This window comes from Gossypium arboreum, chromosome 3 (genome assembly GCF_025698485.1).
Source record: "Gossypium arboreum isolate Shixiya-1 chromosome 3, ASM2569848v2, whole genome shotgun sequence".
Taxonomy (NCBI): domain Eukaryota; kingdom Viridiplantae; phylum Streptophyta; class Magnoliopsida; order Malvales; family Malvaceae; genus Gossypium; species Gossypium arboreum.
Window position 1 is genome coordinate 47,019,788 of NC_069072.1, and position 18,694 is coordinate 47,038,481.

The following is an 18,694-nucleotide window of genomic DNA, read 5'->3' on the forward strand; positions in this document are numbered from 1 at the left end:
ACATGGTTTGCCCACCAATTTGACATTTCCAGTCAGGCTGGAAGACTGCATCACTGTCGCCTTAAAAATCATATCTCGAGTTTCAAAACTCGGAAACTGGTTTCGTAAATTTTCCCTGAATTTAGACTCATATATCCATCCATGGATTTATTTCTAGAATTTTGGATGGGCCAATTGGTACAGTTTATTAGTTAAAGTCACCCATGTTACAGGGATCGACTGCTCTGACCTTCACGCGGTATAACTTGAATATCTCTCTGTACAGGGATTTAATGCTTGTTTCGTTTGTTTCTAATGAAACTAGACTCAAAATGGAATCTGTACATATAAGGTATGTTGCCTAATTCTTTCTGGATAATTTATAGTAAATTTTAAAGTTGCGACAGGGAACCCAGAAACCGTTCTGGCCCTGTCTCACAATAGCATTAATATCTCTTAACATGTAACTCCTATGACCATTTCGTTTCTTCCATATGAAAATAGACTCATCAAGGTTCATTTACATAGCTTATTCACTATTTAATTCCATTTCTACGAATTTTGGTGATTTTTCACATTCACGTCACTGCAGCTGGCAGCATCTGTTTTAAGGTAGGTCTTACCTATTTGGTAGTCTCCATGAACCAACTAGTCTTTGCCATACATAGGTTCATATATGATCATTTTAACCATGCCAATGGCTGATCATATGACCAACATTCCCATTTCCAAGCCATAGCCACATCATGACACCAAATATATACATACAAACCACAATTATTCTAAGTTCATGTTCCTTTTCGAGCCATTTTCGCATGGCCGTACATACTTACATCACCACATATTTAACAAACAAGGGTAGTCCTATACATGCCATTTCAAGTTCAACCAAGAATTTATACCAAAATGGGGGCTTGATAGTGTGGATGACTTCGACTTCAACGATCCCGAATCCGATTGCTATCGAGCGAAATCTAGAAAACGAGAGCCAAAGCGGAGTAAGCATTTTTATGCTTAGTAAGTCTCAAGGAATATAATCAACTCTAATTACAGCAATACATTCACATAGTTAAATGCATCATTTCATTAATGCGCATTCACATAATCATACTTACTTTACCATCCCAACTCTTATGTTCATACACAAATAACGGCTTCATTAAGGCCGATAACTCGCTCCATCATAGGAGCGGATATTCATCGCTCTTACTCCTAGCGCAAAAGCACACACCGCACTTACCTTGTCATTGGGAAATTTCACAAGTGCATTAGCTGAAATTTTCCAGCAAGCTTATAATTTTCAAATCACATACCTTCGAGTTTAACCGACGTCGCTACTCGTTCAATCGCCTTGGGACATAGCCCGGTTATGATAACCCGCACCAAGGCCTCACGGGACTTAACCCGGATATCACGATTTGCACAAATGCCTTGGTCTTAGCCGGATTTAACAACTTGCACGAATGCCTTGGTCTTAGCCCGGATATAGCTACTAGCACAATTGCCTTGGTCTTAACCGGATATAATTTTCAGCATAATTGTCTTGAGGCTTAGCCCGGATATCATTCAATTTCTCATGCACACATACATCAATAATCATTGGACATACATATTTCATTTTCCTTACTAAGGCTCAAACACAATTATAATCATTAGCATATTCGCCGGGACTTAGCCCGGTGGAATTCAAATACTCATACACACATAATCAATAATCATACACATCCATATTTCATCTCACATAATTCAAGTAAGGTCACTTCTTGAGGACTTACCTCGGATGTTGTCGAACGGCTTTTTCGGCTATTCGATCACCTTTTCCTTCCCTTGTCCAATTGTGGCCCTCTTAGCTCTTGAGCTAATTCAAACAAATTCAATTTATTAAAACCTCATTGTGCTTGCTTATGGCCGAATATGACAAGGATTTTAAATGGTCATATGGCCACTCTTTAGCTTGAATACACAATGGTCATGCACATTTTATACTACATCAAGCAATTCAATACAATTTATTTGAGCATCAAGGAAATGCTAAGGCCTTCAATAGGCTACCCAAGGCGAATATTCATGTACATGTTGAGGCCAATTATGCACTTAATACCTCACAAAAACAGCATGCATTTTACTAGTTAATGCTTTGCATATTGTGGCTCAAAACTTATAATATAGCATCAAGCACTTATATGTGTGCTAGGCGAATTGGGCTTGAAATTTCACAATTATTCTTCAACATCTTCTTCTTTAAACCAACTTATTCATCACTTACTTCATAGCCAAAACATCATGTGCAAACATATATATACAATATGAGCATGGCCGAATTTTCAAGGTGTCCATAGCCATCCAAAATACAAATTTTAACTAACATGCAAGAAGCATGAACCATGCTCATGAATGGCGAATATGACAATCATGCTCCTTTTCAACTTCAATCATGATAAATCAAAAGAAGGCTCAAAATCTTGCTCAAGAGTAGACAATCCATCATTGCATGCATCATCATCAAGCTTCACACTTAGCATGCAATGGCTTTATCACCATAACAACTTTGGCCAAATACCATTTCCATGGCTTAACAAAGATTTGAGCCATGGCTAACATGCACATCAAGTTAGCAACCAAAACATGCATGAAACTCCTAACACAACCTCATACATACCTTAATCTTGATGCAAACTTGGCCAAATCTCCTTCTAGATCTCTTCCAAACCAAGCATGAAGCAAAATCCTCCTTCTTCCTTAGTTTTGGCTCAAAGAAAGGATGAACAAAATTTTTTCTTTCCTTCTCTACAACTCACGGCAATGGGGGATTACCACACTCACACACATTTTTTTTCATTTTTTATCACCCATACACCTTTGTTTATTATTTCACCCTAATGCACCAACAAAACATGTTTCATGACATGTTTAGCCCATCCTCCTTGTCATGGCCGGCCACCACCTATAAAGGGGGAATTTGACATGCAAGTCCATTATTTTGCATGCATGCTTTAATTAGTCATCACACATTTCCCTATCATACTTTCAAAGTTCATTACTAAGTCCTTTCTTGTGGAATTCACCCTTATAACACTAAATCAATCATCATAAAATGTCATACATGAGCACACATATTATAGGCATCAAAATAAATTTTAATTATTTTTATGCCTCGGTTTTGTGGTCCCGAGACCACCTTCCGACTAGGGTCAATTTTGGGCTGTCACAACTCTCCCCACTTAAGAAATTTTCGTCCCGAAAATCTTACCGTAAATAGGTTTGGATATCGGTCTTTCATAGAGTTCTCGGTCTCCCAAGTAGCTTCTTCTATCCCGTGCTTGAGCCATAACACTTTTACTAGCGGAACCCGCTTGTTTCACAACTCTTTCACTTCTCGTGATAGGATACGAATCGGTTCTTCCTCATAACTCATATTAGCTTGAATTTCAATTTCTGATGGACTAATCACGTGCGATGGATCGGATCTATAGCGTCGAAGCATCGAAACGTGAAAGACATCGTGAACCTTTTCGAGTTTAGGGGCAAAGTCAAGCGATATGCCACCGGATCGACTCGCCGGATATCTCATATGGCCCAACGAACCTCGGGCTCAACTTGCCCTTACGGTAGAATCGAGTATCTTTTTCCAAGGCGATACCTTGAGGAACACTTTATCACCCACGATACTCGATATCCTTACGCTTCAGATCCGCGTCGACTTACTTCGACGATCGGAGGTTATCTTCAGACTTTCACGGATTACTTTCACTTCCTGTTCAGCATCCCTAATCAAATCCACCCCGAAAATCTTACTTTCACCGAGCTCAGTCCAAAACAATGGTGTACGGCATTTACGACCGTACAAGGCCTCGTAGGGTGCCATTTTAATACTTGATTGAAAGCTGTTGTTGTAAGCGAATTCAATCAACGGCAAATACCGTTCCCATGAACCACTAAACTCGAGGACGCAACATCTTAACATATCCTCAAGTATCTGAATTATCTGCTCGGATTGACCATCGGTTTGGGGGTGAAAGGCGGTGCTGAAATGCAACTTGGTACCCAAAGCTTCTTGCAACTTTTTCCAAAATCGCGAGGTAAATCTCGGATCTCTATCCGACACGATGGAAATAGGCACCCCATGTAATCTCACAATCTGAGAAACGTACAATTCCGCTAATTTGTCCATTGAAAAATCCGTACGTACGAGGACAAAATGGGTCGACTTAGTCAATCGATCTACCACGACCCAAACCGCATCCTTCTTACTTGCTGACAATGGCAGTCCGGATACAAAGTCCATTGTGACTCGATCCCATTTCCACTCGGGTATCGTGATTGGCTGAAGTAATCCTGAAGGCACCTGATGTTCCGCTTTCACTTGTTGACATATTAAACATCTTGAAACAAAGTCGGAGATGTCTCGCTTCATACCATGCCACCAAAACCGACGTTTCAAATCATTGTACATCTTCGTACTCCCCGGGTGGATTGCCATTCGGCTACAATGGGCTTCATTCAAATTATCGAAATGAGTTCAATTCTTTGGGACACACCGACGACTTTTGAACCTCAAACAATCGTCATCGCCGATTTGAAACTCCGAGTCCTTGTTCGAACACACGCAGCCCGTTTTGCAACCAACTCGTTGTCGACTTTACGAGCTTCTCGAATTTGGTGTGTCAATAATGGTTTGGCTTTCAATTCAGCCACTAACACACTTTGTCGGATCGGACGGACAAGTGCACATTCATCGTCGTAAAGTGAATAACGATTTACGACTCAAGGCATCCGCAACCATATTCGCCTTTCCCGGTGATAGTCAATGATCACTCATAATCCTTTAACAGCTCGAGCCAACGTCTTTGTCGCAGATTTAAGTCTCTTTGGGTCATCAAATATTTGAGACTTTTGTGATCCGAGTATACATGGCACCTTTCACCAAATAAGTAATGTCGCCAAATCTTTAAGGCGAATACGATGGCGGCCACTCGAGATCATGAGTCGGATAATTTTTCTCATGTGGCTTTAATTGCCTCGACGCATAGGCCACAACTCGACCTTCTTGCATTAATACGCAACCTAACCCAAGTAGAGAGGCGTCGCTATAGATGACAAACTCCTTGCGGACTCGGGTTGCACTAGAATTGGGGCTTCACCAAATAAGTTTTCAGTTGATCGAAACTTTTTGGCATTTCTCCGTCCATTCGAACTTAACGTCCTTTTGGAGTAAGCGTCATCGGCATGGCTATCGTTGAGAAGCCTTTTACAAATCGTCGGTAATAACCTAAGCAAGTCCCAAAAAGCTCGAACCTCGAGAATATTTCTGAGGCTTCCAATTAAGTATGGCTGAAATTTTATTCGGTCGACTCGAATACCCGATCTGAGATACCACATGACCCAAGAAGCTAACCTCTCTTAACGAACTCACACTTGCTGGACTTAGCATATAATTGCTTGTCCCGTAAAATTTGCAGACTAACCGCAGTGTTCAAGATGTTCGGTCTCATTTCTTGAATAGACCAAGATGTCATCAATGAACATGACTACGAATCGATCCAAATATGGTCTAAAGATCCGATTCATTAAATCCATAAATACCGCGAGGGCATTAGTGAGCCCAAACGGCATCACTAGGAACTCATAGTGACCATATCTCGCTTCGAAGGCGGTCTTGGGCACGTCCAATCTCGGATTCGCAATTGATAGTAGCCCGATCTCAAATCTATTTTCGAGAACACCGAGGCTCCCTTCAGTTGATCGAACAAATCGTCAATACGTGGCAACGGATATTTGTTCTTTATCGTCGCTTTATTGTCGACGATAGTCGATGCACAACCGCATGGTTCCATCCTTCTTTTCACGAACAACACCGGCACACCCTAAGGCGAAAAACTCGGGCGAGCAAAACCTCTATCCACCAATTCTTGCAATCGAGCTTCCAACTCCTTTAATTCCGTTGGTGCCATACGATACGGAGCTATCGAAATTGGAGTGGTACCAGGTACCAATTCGATGCCAAATTCTATTTCCCGAACAGGTGGTAAACCCGGCAATTCTTCAGGGAAAACATCCGGGTATTCACAAACCACGGGCACAGATTCGGGTTTCTTTTCGATTCCTTGTCATCGAAAGCACGTCGCCGTGTACGCTTCGCACTCTTTTCTTACATATTTTCGGGCCAACATTGCGATATTACACCGGCAACCCTTTAAGTCCGTAGACTTAACCCGAATTATCTCGTTATTCGCGCACCTCAAATCGATAGTCTTGCTTTTGCAATTTACGACCGCATCGTGCATGGTCAACCCATCCAAACCAAGAATAACGTCGAATTCATCGAACGGCAAAAGCATCAAGTCCGCCGGAAACAAGAACCTCGGAACACTAGGAGACTTTTCTTGCACACTTTGTTGACAAGCACGTAATGACCCAAGGGTTTGACACCGAATTACAAACTCGATGAGACTCAATAGGCAAAGTCTTCTTTGGATGCTAAGGTTTCACATATATAAGATTGAGTAGAACCAGGTCAATCAACGCAATCACTTTAGTATTGAAAAGGGTGAAAGCACCGTAATGACATCCGGAGAGGCAGATCCTCGCGTGCGCGTATGGCATAAGTCCTCGCAGGAGCACGAGCCTCGGATCGATGGTAGCATCTCTAGATCCTCTCGACCGCCATGACATTGCCCATATTTCTAGGTGGCCTACCTCGGCGATGGTAGCACCCGAGTTTCCACTCGACTCACATTCTGTTCAAGCTTCCTCGGGCAATCCTTCCTAAAGTGGTCGGCCGATCCACACTTATAGCAGGAGTGATCACGAAACCAACAGCTCCCCGAATGCCATTTGCCACAATGTTGACACTCCGCCCTCTCTCGGCGATCATTTCCACCACTGGCGATCGAAGTGACTCGTGTGGTCACAGGGGGTCGATCGCGTCCTCGTCTAAAAAAGCCCAAAGCGCCTCTAGACCGGTTCACATCATCTCGAAATCTCTTCGGTGCCTGTTGAAGAGACTTTCCCGAGGACCTCTTTCGAAATTCTCCAGTTCCCACATCAGCTTTTTGTTTCTCCTTTCTAAGCTCTTCGACTTTACAAGCTCGCTCAACAAGTACTACGATCTCTCGTATTTCGAGAATGCCAACGAACATCCTTATATCATCATTCAGCCCATCCTCGAAGCATTTACACATGATAGCTTCGGACGAAATGCATTCTCGCGTGTATCGGCTAAGCCTCACAAATTTTCGTTCATAGTCGGTAACCGACATAGAACCTTGCTTAAGATCAAGAAATTCCCAAGTCACTTGCTCTCTAGGTACCACGAAGTCGAGTACTCCACCAATAGTAGGTGGAATCACGTAGCAAGGAGATGGTACACTTTAAGCATTCATCGGTGTACAAGATAGCTCATCGAGCACCGGATAGTGTTGTCCAACCGAAATTCAGCTCGTTCGGCATCATCATCATCCGTAGCTTTAAATTCAGTGGCCCCATGTTTTCGAATCCTATCGATTGGGGCTTACTTGACCTTATTTGGTCGATTCGGAGAGGTATTGTAGGTCTTGGGGTTGCATTTGTCGGGAATGGAGGTCGTGGGACAGCCGTGTTAGTTCGAATGTATTGATTAAACCATTCGTTCATCACACTATAAAAGGCTTGCCTAGCCTCATCATTCGGATTGCTGGCCATAGGTTGAGAGTCCGCCGGTGCTGTCCCTTGTGCGGGGCAGCGCCACACTCTCCACATCATCAGCTATTGCTCGGTTGGGATCGGGACCCATTGCTATAAACAAACTCAAAGTCAAATTGTCGAAATCACCACACTATCGATTCATCATTAAATGGCATGTGTAGCTAGACCCCAAACACCTCACGGTAGTCCTAGAATCGACTAAACCGTGGCTCGATACCATAAAATTGTAACACCCGAACCGAGAGACCATTGCGGTTATCGGACACGAGGGGTTAACAAGCCAAGTTCACATGGTTTGCCCACCAATTTGACATTTCCAGTCAGGCTGGAAGACTGCATCACTGTCGCCTTAAAATCATATCTCGAGTTTCAAAACTCGGAAACTGGTTTCGTAAATTTTCCTGAATTTAGACTCATATATCCATCCATGGATTTATTTCTAGAATTTTGGATGGGCCAATTGGTACAGTTTATTAGTTAAAGTCACCCATGTTACAGGGATCGACTGCTCTGACCTTCACGCGGTATAACTTGAATATCTCTCTGTACAGGGATTTAATGCTTGTTTCGTTTGTTTCTAATGAAACTAGACTCAAAATGGAATCTGTACATATAAGGTATGTTGCCTAATTCTTTCTGGATAATTTATAGTAAATTTTAAAGTTGCGACAGGGAACCCAGAAACCGTTCTGGCCCTGTCTCACAATAGCATTAATATCTCTTAACATGTAACTCCTATGACCATTTCGTTTCTTCCATATGAAAATAGACTCATCAAGGTTCATTTACATAGCTTATTCACTATTTAATTCCATTTCTACGAATTTTGGTGATTTTTCACATTCACGTCACTGCAGCTGGCAGCATCTGTTTTAAGGTAGGTCTTACCTATTTGGTAGTCTCCATGAACCAACTAGTCTTTGCCATACATAGGTTCATATATGATCATTTTAACCATGCCAATGGCTGATCATATGACCAACATTCCCATTTCCAAGCCATAGCCACATCATGACACCAAATATATACATACAAACCACAATTATTCTAAGTTCATGTTCCTTTTCGAGCCATTTTCGCATGGCCGTACATACTTACATCACCACATATTTAACAAACAAGGGTAGTCCTATACATGCCATTTCAAGTTCAACCAAGAATTTATACCAAAATGGGGGCTTGATAGTGTGGATGACTTCGACTTCAACGATCCCGAATCCGATTGCTATCGAGCGAAATCTAGAAAACCGAGAGCCAAAGCGGCGAGTAAGCATTTTTATGCTTAGTAAGTCTCAAGGAATATAATCAACTCTAATTACAGCAATACATTCACATAGTTAAATGCATCATTTCATTAATGCGCATTCACATAATCATACTTACTTTACCATCCCAACTCTTATGTTCATACACAAATAACGGCTTCATTAAGGCCGATAACTCGCTCCATCATAGGAGCGGATATTCATACGCTCTTACTCCTAGCGCAAAGCACACACCGCACTTACCTTGTCATTGGGAAATTTCACAAGTGCATTAGCTGAAATTTTCCAGCAAGCTTATAATTTTCAAATCACATACCTTCGAGTTTAACCGGACGTCGCTACTCGTTCAATCGCCTTGGGACATAGCCCGGTTATGATAACCCGCACCAAGGCCTCACGGACTTAACCCGGATATCACGATTTGCACAAATGCCTTGGGTCTTAGCCCGATTTAACAACTTGCACGAATGCCTTGGTCTTAGCCCGGATATAGCTACTAGCACAATTGCCTTCGGGTCTTAACCCGGATATAATTTTCAGCATAATTGTCTTCGGGGCTTAGCCCGGATATCATTCAATTTCTCATGCACACATACATCAATAATCATTGGACATACATATTTCATTTTCCTTACTAAGGCTCAAACACAATTATAATCATTAGCATATTCGCCTTCGGGACTTAGCCCGGGTGGAATTCAAATACTCATACACACATAATCAATAATCATACACATCCATATTTCATCTCACATAATTCAAGTAAGGTCACTTCTTGAGGACTTACCTCGGATGTTGTCGAACGGCTTTTTCGGCTATTCGATCACCTTTTCCTTCCCCTTGTCCAATTGTGGCCCTCTTAGCTCTTGAGCTAATTCAAACAAATTCAATTTATTAAAACCTCATTGTGCTTGCTTATGGCCGAATATGACAAGGATTTTAAATGGTCATATGGCCACTCTTTAGCTTGAATACACAATGGTCATGCACATTTTATACTACATCAAGCAATTCAATACAATTTATTTGAGCATCAAGGAAATGCTAAGGCCTTCAATAGGCTACCCAAGGCCGAATATTCATGTACATGTTGAGGCCAATTATGCACTTAATACCTCACAAAAACAGCATGCATTTTACTAGTTAATGCTTTGCATATTGTGGCTCAAAACTTATAATATAGCATCAAGCACTTATATGTGTGCTAGGCGAATTGGGCTTGAAATTTCACAATTATTCTTCAACATCTTCTTCTTTAAACCAACTTATTCATCACTTACTTCATAGCCAAAACATCATGTGCAAACATATATATACAATATGAGCATGGCGAATTTTCAAGGTGTCCATAGCCATCCAAAATACAAATTTTAACTAACATGCAAGAAGCATGAACCATGCTCATGAATGGCGAATATGACAATCATGCTCCTTTTCAACTTCAATCATGATAAATCAAAAGAAGGCTCAAAATCTTGCTCAAGAGTAGACAATCCATCATTGCATGCATCATCATCAAGCTTCACACTTAGCATGCAATGGCTTTATCACCATAACAACTTTGGCCAAATACCATTTCCATGGCTTAACAAAGATTTGAGCCATGGCTAACATGCACATCAAGTTAGCAACCAAAACATGCATGAAACTCCTAACACAACCTCATACATACCTTAATCTTGATGCAAACTTGGCCAAATCTCCTTCTAGATCTCTTCCAAACCAAGCATGAAGCAAAAATCCTCCTTCTTCCTTAGTTTTGGCTCAAAGAAAGGATGAACAAAATTTTTTCTTTCCTTCTCTACAACTCACGGCAATGGGGGATTACCACACTCACACACATTTTTTTTCATTTTTTATCACCCATACACCTTTGTTTATTATTTCACCCTAATGCACCAACAAAACATGTTTCATGACATGTTTAGCCCATCCTCCTTGTCATGGCGGCCACCACCTATAAAGGGGAATTTGACATGCAAGTCCATTATTTTGCATGCATGCTTTAATTAGTCATCACACATTTCCTATCATACTTTCAAAGTTCATTACTAAGTCCTTTCTTGTGGAATTCACCCTTATAACACTAAATCAATCATCATAAAATGTCATACATGAGCACACACATATTATAGGCATCAAAATAAATTTTTAATTATTTTTATGCCTCGGTTTTGTGGTCCCGAGACCACCTTCCGACTAGGGTCAATTTTGGGCTGTCACACTTGAAACTTCATCCAAGAGTGGCCAGCCATGATTTGTGGGAGTGTGGCTGATTTTGGCTTGATTTAAGTGCCACAACATCATCAGGATCAGGACTCAGTCAATTGCAAATCTCCGAGTAAATCTCTGATGTCTTCAACTCTTCAAGGACCTTAAATAATTAAACGAAAATTTGATTTATGAACATCCACATGTAGCCGAATTTTGGGTTGACTTGGTCCTCCATTTGGATGGTTTTGTAATCAACATAAAGCTCTCAGACTTGTCCAACAATAGTAGATAATTTAGAAGACCAAAGAATGTAATTTAACCACTTTAATTAATCAATTTACTTAATTAATTAAAACCCAATTTATTAATGAAATAAATTAAAATAAATTATTAAATATAACTTTATATTTTATTATTTAATTTAATCATGTATGGCCCACTTTATAGCTTGAAAATATAATATGCTCAAATTAATATAAAAGAAGCAATTTTCTGCATGAAAACTATATAATAAAGCATAAAATCACATTTTAATAATTTCTATGTCCCAATTTCATATTTTCATATATTTCATTAACTTATTAAACAATGACTTGGTTTTAACAATAAATTTAAGTAAAACAGTGACGAATTATATAGGAAAAATCCTATATATTTTTCAGTTTACACACGCCCAAACTTAAATCATTACTCCTCCTGAGTAATGTTCATGCATAGCACAAGGTCTCGCTAAAGCAAAAATTGCTAAAAGTGTAAGTAGCATCAATCCTTGCCCCATAATCATGTATTAATAAATTCATGCTCATAGATCTTCTTTATTAACAAGTAAATCATACGCAAAAAATTTGAAAATTTTATACTAAGTTTCAAAATATGCCAACATGAATCATAGTATGTATATATGTCACGGCCATAGATAGCATTCTTCATTCAACATAATTTCTCTTTAATCAAGCAAAACACTCATAACGCTTATTTATGATCTTCATATGTTGAACTTAGTACTTCCTCTCCACTAATGTAGGTGACATAATCATCAAATCTTTAGGTCTTTTATAAGGTTGTAATGGGGCTTGGTTAGAGGTAAGGTTTTAAGAGATGGGACATTTCCATTTCAAAATCTTAACCTTTAACTTTGTCTTGGATTTCTCAAAATTCCACCTTTTTCTTTAAGTGATCCTTTAGAATACCCCCAAATTTATTTTGAGCTCATGCTCAGACATTTTTCTTTGTGGAAACTGAGCAAACTTTTCTTCGCTCTTTTTTTTTATAAGTATGAGCACGTACATCCTCTAAAAATTTCCTCAAATGTCATTTACCAAGACAATTTTAGTTAAGACGGGTGCACAAAATTAGGATAACTTCAAAAGATGGAGATATGGCTTGTAATGTAAGTTCATTGCAATAAACTGACATTTTAAGCTCAAAATTATAGTTTCAAGGGTCTAATATCATAAGGTGGGCTTGAAAAGTCTCAAACGATCCAAAGAAAACGGTGTCTATATCATCTTAGATTTTTATGTCTACTAGGATTTCACCTCAAGAAAGTTACTAAGTTAATTCTAAAGATATAAACCTTCATGCACGTCTAATCTCAAAAGAAACTAAGTTTTCATGGAAAACATTTCCTAAGACTAAGATCATACAATCATTCAGTTCTTCATGATAACATACAATCACTTAGATAAAATCATCATTCTTGCTTGCATACAAGCTATCTCATTAACAAAGAATGTAACACCCCTTACCCGTTACCGTCGCCGGAACAGGATACAAGGTATTACTAGAACGTAACACATACCATTAAACATAACCGAGATATAAATACGTCATCCAATTTGATAGTGCATCGTATAACATATGTCTTGAACAATATTAGCCAACTTTAATGGCTTGTACAAAGTAGCTGGTCGAGTACTGTAACTAATATTTTAAACCTAGACAAATATGACACCTAACAAAATAATTAAGCCTACTATACATGCCATAATTCAAAACGTTTAGTTCAAATACCCTAAAGTATGATAGTGCGGTTAGATCTTCACGATCCTTAACTCCTGAGCAAGCCGGAGGACACTATAAGACAAAAGAGAGAAACAAAGTAAGCTTATAGCTTAGTAAGTAAGTATGTAAATACTAATTAAAGAATCTAACATGTTTACACAACAATTCAAGTATATCTACTTTAACTTCACTATTCATTCCACTTTGATTAAGCTGTCTCTGTTGCGTCATATTCACTAAATAAATCATAACTCGAGTTACAAAACTCAAAATTCAAATCCGTAAAATTTCCTGAATCTAGACTCATAAAGCTTTCTGCTAATTTTTTCTATAATTTTGGTTCAGCCGATTAGTACAGTTTATCAGTTAAAGTTTCCCCTGTTACACAGCTCGACTGATCTGACCTCTGTTCACTACGAATTGAATTTCTCTCAGTACACAATTCAAACAACCCTGAAGTCTGTTTCATTTAAAACTAGTCTCAATAAGGAATTTAGGCATGTAAACTATATTTCTTAATTTTCTTTGTACAATTTTAATGATTTTTCAAAGTTGGAACAGGGGATCACGTATTCATCCTGAGCAAGTCACATACAATTGTAAATATCTCAAAATATAGAATTCCTTTGCTTGCTCTGTTTCTTTTACATGAAAGTAGACTCATTAAACTTTAATTTCACATCTCATTCAACTTCTAATTATATTCCTCCTATTTTTGGTGATTTTTCAAAATCACGTCACTGCTACCATCTAAAAACAGTTTTAATGCTAATTTCACTCTTTCACACATTCTTTATGCTAACCTCATTTTATCTTATATATGTATATACCACAAATCATTTTCACCACATTTCATTCACCAAAAGTGTAGGTCCAAACCACAATATCACCACAAAACCATCCCGTTGAACAATTCGGATCAATCCTCGATATTTAATGGTTTCAGCACACATCCCCACCATCATACTTCATTTAGTTCGGCTCTCTTGTACACATGGTGAACACTTAGTACCACTCATGCGACCTAGCCGATTTGTCTCGTAGCTCTCTTGTCTACATGGTGTCCTTCACTTGGAATCACGCATGCGACCTAGCTACATTTATCTTTCACGTAGCTCTCTTGTCTACATGGGATACATCTCGTATCACACATGTGACCTAGCTATTACAGGTGTCTCGTAGCTTTCTTGTACACATGATGTGCACTCAAGATCATACATGTGACCTAGCTACGCCCTCTATTTCATTCGATCTCTCCAGAATGTTCAACCGGATCTCTCTCTCTATATTTATTTCCATTCTTCCAATAGTCGATTTATATTTTAACATCAGCTAGTATATTTATATAATAGGCTGAAATATAAGAATGTACATGAAATTATTGTAATATTTACATACAAACTTACCTTGGTGCAAAATGTGGAAATTTTGCAATTTAGTCCAAAACTTTTTCCTTCCCCGCTCGAGATCAATTCGCGTCTTTCTTGATCTATAATAACACATTTAGCTCATTTAATACTCATACTATTTATTTCAATCCAAAATCACATCATGGAAAAATTACATTTTGCCCCTAACTTTTACAAAATTACAATTTTGCCCCTAGGCTCGGAATTTAATTTCAGCCCTTATTCTTATGTTTTATGATATGCTGAACATTTTCTCTTCTACAACAACATCAAATTCTCACTCTATCATATAGTTATGAACAATAGGTATTTTTACCGATTATCTTGCTTTTACTCGTTTTCACTTAAAACCGAGTAGCACAAGTTATTTAACATAATTTAAAACCTCATATTCTATCATAAAACATCAAAATACACAAATTTCACCTATGGGTATTTTTCCCAATATGAACCCTAGGTTAAATTATTACTAGCATAAGCTTAATCGAGCTTAGGGATTCTAAAAACGTAAAGAACATTAAAAGCGGGCTTGAAATCACTTACTATGGAGCTTGAAAATTGAAGAAACCCTAGCTATGGAGAGAGGAGAATTCGCAGCAACTAAGGAGGATGATGATAAATTTTGTGTTATTTTTCCCATTTTATTTCATTTAATATCCAAATGACCAAAATGCCCTTCTTACTAAACTTTCAAAATTCCTTCCATGTCCTAATTTTGTCCATGAACTTAAAATTGGTCAAATTGCTATTTAAGACCTCCTAATTAATATTCCAAAACAATTTCATACTAAAACTTCCGGGATGCAAATTTTGCAACTTATTCGATTTAGTCCCAACTTTCAATTTAAGCACTTTAGGCATAGAATTTCATCACGAAATTTTCACACAATCATGCAATCATATCATAAACCCCAAAATAATTATAAAACAATTATTTCTATCTCGGATTTGTGGTCACGAAACCACTATTCGATTAGGCCCTAATTCGGGTTGTCACAATTCTCCCCCCTTTTGAGATTTTCGTCCCAGAAAATCTTACCAGAAAGAGGTTTGGGTCTTGTTTCCTCATAGCTTCCTCAGGTTCCCACGTAGCCTCTTCTATCCCACGTCGTGCCACAATACTTTCACTAAGGCTATACTTTTATTTCTTAACTATTTAACTTCTCGAGCCAAAATCTTTATTGGTTCCTCCTCATAGGTCATATCCGATCGAATCTCAATTTCATTGGGAAATCACATGTGAAGGATCGAACGATAATGTCGCAACATTGATACATGAAACACGTTATGAATTCTTTCTAACTCTCTGCGGTAAGGCCAACCGATATGCCATCGGTCCAATTCTCTCAAGAATCTCAGACGGCCCAATAAAACGCCGACTCAACTTGCCTTTTCGACTAAATCTCGAATCTTTTTCCATGGTGACATCTTCAAGAACACTTTATCACCCACCGAAATTCAATCTCTTTTCTTTTAAATCGCATATGACTTTTGTCGATCTGAAGCGACTTTCAAGCAATCCCGAATTACTTTTATTTTCTCTTGGTTTCTTTAACTAGATCAACTCCGTGAATCTGCTTTCTCACTAAGCTCGGTCCAATATAAAGGAGTCCGACACTTACGACCATACAAGGCTTCAGACGGTGCCATTTGTATACTTGATTGATAACTGTTATTGTAGGCAAACTCAATCAAAGATAGATATTTCTCCCAACTACCTCCAAATTCTAAAACACAGAGATCTAAGCATATCTTGAGTACCGGATTACTCTTTCCGTTTGACCATCTGTTTGTGGATGAAATGCGGTACTAAAGTTCAATTTTGTACCCAAAGCTTCTTGTAACTTTTCCAAAATCTCGAGGTAAATCTTGGATCTCTATCGATATTATAGACATAGGTACTCCGTGCAACTTCACAATTTCAGCAATATATAATTCGCTAATTTATCAAGTGAGTAATCGGTGCGTCTTGGTATAAAGTGGGCTGACTTTGTTAATCTATCAACCACTACCCAAACAGATCCTTCTTTTTAGGAGTTAAAGGCAAACCGGTTACAAAATCCATGGTAATCTTGTCCCATTTCCACTCGAGCACCATTACGGTTGAAATAATCCTCAAGGCACTTGATGTTCAAATTTTACTTGTTGACATCAAACACTTGGTTACAAATTCGAAATGTCCCTTTTCATACCGCCACCAATACTGACTTCTTTAAATCATTATACATTTTGTGCTACCAGGATGAACGATAAATGACCATTGTGCGCCTCATGTAATATTTTACGAATCAATTTATCATTTTTGGCACACATATCCTGTCTCGAAACATCAAGCAGTCATCCGGTCCAACTCGAAAATCGAGTCGTGTCGATTCGCATTGAGTTCTCTTGATCCGCAACTCACTATCATTCTTTTGACCATCACAAATCAACGGAGAAATAATGGTTTAGCTCTCATCTCTGCTAAGATTGACCCATCATCGAGACAATGCTAACCCGTGTTCATGGCTCTCAAAGTAAAAAGAAATTTTTCGCTCAAGGCGTCAAGAACTACATTTGCTTTTCCGGATGATAATCAATCACTAGATCATAATCCTTTAATAATTCAAGCCATCTTATTTGTCAGATTTAGATCCTTTTGATTCATCAAGTACTTCAAACTTTTGTGATCGGTAAAATTCGGCATTTTTCACCGTACAAATAATGTCGCCAAATTTTCAAGGCAAAAACAACAATGCCGGTTCAAATCATGTGTAGGATAGTTCTTCTCATGCGGTTTTAACTGTCTCGAAGCATAAGCTACCACTTTACCCTCTTGCATCAACACACATCCAAGGCCTGTCAACGATGCATCACTATAAATTACGAACTCCTTTCCTGACTCGGGCTGTACTAAAATTGGTGCTTCAGTCAATCGTGCTTTCAACTTTTCAAAACTTTGTTGACATTTATCAGTCCATTCAAACTTAACATTCTTTTGCAACAACTTAGTCATAGGAGAGGCAATCATCGAAAATCCTTCAACAAAACGTCTATAATACCCGGTTAAGCCTAAAAAGCTTCTAACCTCGGATACATTCTTGGGCGGTTTCTAATCAACGATCGCAGAAATCTTGCTTGGATCCACCCGAATACCGTCACCTGAGACTATATGTCCCAAAAATCCGACTTCACGAAGCCAGAACTCACTTTTACTAAACTTGGCAAACAGTTTCTTTTCTCTCAAGATCTGCAATATAGTTCTCAAGTGTTCGGCATGTTCAGACTCATCTCGAGAATAAATTAAAATGTCATCTATAAACACTACTACAAACTTATCCAAATATGGCCGGAAGATCCGATTCATTAAGTCCATAAATATAGCTGGAGCATTTGTTAAGCCGAAAGGCATCACAAGAAACTCATAATGTCCATACCTTGTCCTAAAGGCGGTTTTCGGTACATCTGACTCCTTAACTCTCAGTTGGTAGTAACCAGACCTCAAATCAATCTTTGAAAACACTGTGGCCCCCTTTAACTGATCGAATAAATCATCAATCCTCGGCAATGGGTACTTATTCTTTATAGTCACCTTATTAAGCTGACGGTAATCAATGCAAAGTCTCATTGAACCATCCTTCTTCTTTACGAATAATACAGGAGCACCCCAGGGAGAGAAACTCGGTCTCACAAATCCCTTGTCTGTTAACTCCCTGGCCGAGCCTTCAATTCTTTTAATTCATTGAAGCCATTCTATATGGAGCAATCGAGATCGGTGCGATGCCAGTAACAAATTAATGGCAAAATCTATCTCTCTCGTTCGAGGCAACCTGTGCAATTCCTCCGAAATACATCTTGGAACTCACAGACTATCGATGCTGATTCAAATTTCAGTTGAGGCAACTCAATATTCATTACATAAGCGGATAAGCTTCACACCCTTTTCTCATGTATTTACGTGCGGACATGTGCGAAATCACCATAGGCAATTTATTTGATTCATCTGTTTCAACCTCTGAATTTCTCCATTTTCACATTTCAACTCTAGTGTCTTTTGTTTACAATCTACCTTAGCATCATACAATGTTAACCAGTCCATTCCCAAGATAACGTCAAACTCACCAAATGGTAACAGCATCAAGTTGGCCGGAAAACAGTGAC